Here is a 3341-nt window from a genome sequence, read left to right on the forward strand (position 1 = left end):
GCTGTGTGCCCTGAGGGCTGGGCTCCAAGTGCTGGCTCTGGCAGAGTTCCCCTGCTGTTCACCCACTTTGTGCCTGGTGCTCCCTGGGGTGTAGCTCAGGAGACACCCCCGCTGCTGTGAGCTGGGGCTCCCAGCGACCTAGGGCTGCCTCCAGGAGGCTGAAGTTCTTTCGCTCTGGGGGGTCACCCCTCTGGCAGGCCACCCCTCTGGCGGGCCACCCCTCCGACCCTGGGGAGCAGAGCCTTTCTGCTGTTTTCCATGTTACCTTGAGTAGGAGAACTGCCTCATTGGGTCCCTTTGTGGGTTCTGTCTCTCGAAAGTTTAGAGTCCTTAGTTTAGAAGTTTTATCAGAGAGCGCCTAAGATTCGATCCTTTCTTGTCGCCATCTTGGCTCTGCCCTCCCTGGATCACTTATTGATCAGAATAAGTGTTTCATAGTTGGTCATCATTACAACATCACTGTTACTGAGCACATTGATTCATTGGTTCTTCTCATTTTACTTTGAATCAGCTCTTATAGATCTTGTCATGTTTTTCTGACAACACTCCCTTTCATTTTGTTTTGCCCAATACATATAAGAATAATTTTTAACATTTGATTTTAAAAATTTTGAGATCCAAATTCTCTCCCTCCCTAACTTTCTCCCCTCCTGAGATGGTGAGAAATTTGATATAGGTTATACATGTGTAATACTGCAAAACCTATTTCCATATTAGTCATATTGCAAAAGAAAACACAGATTAATAAACATAATGATAGTATGTTTCAATCTGTGTTCAGACAGTTTTTTCTCTGGAGGTGGATAGCATTTTTCATCATAAGTGATTCAGAATTGTCTTGGATTATTGTATTGCTTAGGATAGCTATGACAGTCATGTTTGATTGTTGTACAATATTGCTTTTACTATGTATAATATTCTGATTCTGCTCACTCTCAGTATCAATTTCTAAGTTTTTCTGAAAGCATTCTGCTCATCACAATCAAATGCCATTAGTTGTTCAGCCACTCCCAAGTTAATGATCATTCCCTCAATTTCCAATTCTTTGCTATTAAAAGAGTTGCTATAAATATTTTTTGCAAATATAGGTCCTTTTCCTTTTTATTTGACCATTTTGTAATATAGACCTAGTACTGATATTATTGTTCAAAGGGTATGCACAGTTTTATAATGCTTTGGTGCATAGTTCTAAATCATTTTTCAGAAGAAAAATTTGGAACACAAAATCATGCAAAAATGAATTCTGAGGGACAGCTAGGTGGTGCAGTGGATAGAGTATGGGCCCTGGAGTCAGGAGTACCTGAATTGAAACCCTACCTCAGACACTCAATAATTACCTAGCTGTGTGGCCTTGGGCAATCCACTTAACCCCATTTCCTTGCAAAAAAAAAAAACCAAACTAAAAATAATGAATCCTGAAATTTTCTCAATATGTAATTGTGGGGGAAAATACTATTAAAAATAAAAATAATAGTTTTTCCAGAAAGTTTGGATCAATTCATGATTTCACCGATAATTCATTATTGTACATATTTTTCTTTAATGCTCTCCAGTATTTGTCATTTTTGCTAGGTGTGAGCCTCAGAGCTGCTTTAATTTATATTTCTCCAGTCAATTCTGATTTAGGGCATTTTTTAAAATTACTAAATAGCTTTAAATTCTTCTTCAGAAAGCTCACTGTTTATACCTTTTGATCATTTATCCATTGAAGAATGGCTTTTTATTTTTATAAAGTTTTCTCAATTCTACAAATTTAAATGAAAAATATGGCCAAAAATAAATCTTTAGAATTATTGGATTATCTAGTTGTATAAGGCTTTATCAAGACTGTTTATACTGCCTCAAAGACTAGTAACTCGACTACATTAAGTGCATCAAACCATTTTTCTGAAGTTGATCTGTTTTTGATGTGAACTTGCATCACAATTCAAATAACATTAAAAGTCAATCACAGCTTGCCATCAATACTATCTATAATCTGTATACCAATCCAGATACTACTAGATTGGATCAATATTAACTACCAATTCACAGTATAGTCTCCCATTCTTAAATCTACTTTGGGGTTTCACATTTGAGTTTTTACAAACATGCTTCAAAAGAGGATCATAATTTAGTCCTGAACACATCTGCAACCACAGCACACAACTGATTTCCAGCTATAACCTCTTTTCTCCTCATCTGAAAACATCAATGCTAACCTAGTTGCTGTGTTTCAGGCTTCACAGCTTAAATCCATTCTAATATTGAAGTCCACAGTTCTTATGTGAAATAAGCCTTCAAAATCGTTGAATTTCTTCACCCTAAGAATTCTATTAAGACCCAGTTTCAAGGATTGTTGGAAGATGAGCAATTTTGTAATAACTATGCTTCAACTGACATGCAGTACACCCAGACACAATCCACTTCAACTTCTGAACATTTGGTTTAGAACACTTGTTTGATGAGTATTCAGTTAGGCACTTCGCTACAAGTTCCTGCCAGAAGGTCAGATCTCTGTAATGTATCTTAGAACATTTCGGTAGACATTCTACTCCTGTCAATTCCATAAATTTCTGTGCTTGAATCTCCAGTGCTATTATAGACAATGCTAATACAGAAGGCTTTGCTTTAGAAAACATAATCCTACAGTGGCAGGCCTTAAGCTGAGCTTCCAGTCTTTCAAAACTCAGATTGTTTCTCCTTTCAAATGGTAAATTCTCATGAATGAGTGAATAATAGAGCTGTAGAAACTGAAAAGCAGTAGTAGCTTTGCCTTTCCAACACACTTTCTCTAATACAATCTTTTCCATTCTCATCAGGTCAGAAACTGTGAATTTGTATTGATTTATTCAAATCAAATCAGTGGCTAATGGGACATTTCTCTCTTCCTCTGTTGATTTCACAGCCAGATAGAAGCAACTTAATCCCACACATCCAAGATGTTTGGGCTGTACCTTCATTTTAGATAGAAATCTGTCCAGTAAATTCACAGCTAGAGAAAAGTCTCTGAATCAAAACCGAAGAACTGAGTGAGGCTAAGAAGGTCTTTCACTTCGAAGTCTCTCAGTCTTGCAGTCATCCGAAGGCCATTATCATGAGCAGATTCAATTAGTCTCAAGCCACAGACCTTTGGCTGACATCTGGACTCCTGTTCCAACAGAACATTCAGCTGGTCCAGCAGTTTCTGAGCTTCAGTTGTTACCAGGGCCTCTATCATCTTGAGCTCCTCCAGGCGGCTCTTCTTCCAAAGCAAGCCTCCCCCTCGGGACCACGCCTCTCCTCACCCTGAAAAATTAGTTCAAACGTCCCGGACGACGTGGGAACTATCTAGGGGAGAGGAGAGGGGCCCGGGGTGGGGG

The 3341-nt window shown here is 38.6% G+C and overlaps 1 pseudogene; it reads right to left on the bottom strand.

Moving 5' to 3' along the window:
* Nucleotides 1-1964: 1964 nt before the first annotated feature.
* Nucleotides 1965-3341, bottom strand: LOC141498507 (cyclin-G1 pseudogene; annotated as a pseudogene).

Source organism: Macrotis lagotis, chromosome X (assembly GCF_037893015.1).
Source record: "Macrotis lagotis isolate mMagLag1 chromosome X, bilby.v1.9.chrom.fasta, whole genome shotgun sequence".
Lineage (NCBI taxonomy): Eukaryota > Metazoa > Chordata > Mammalia > Peramelemorphia > Peramelidae > Macrotis > Macrotis lagotis.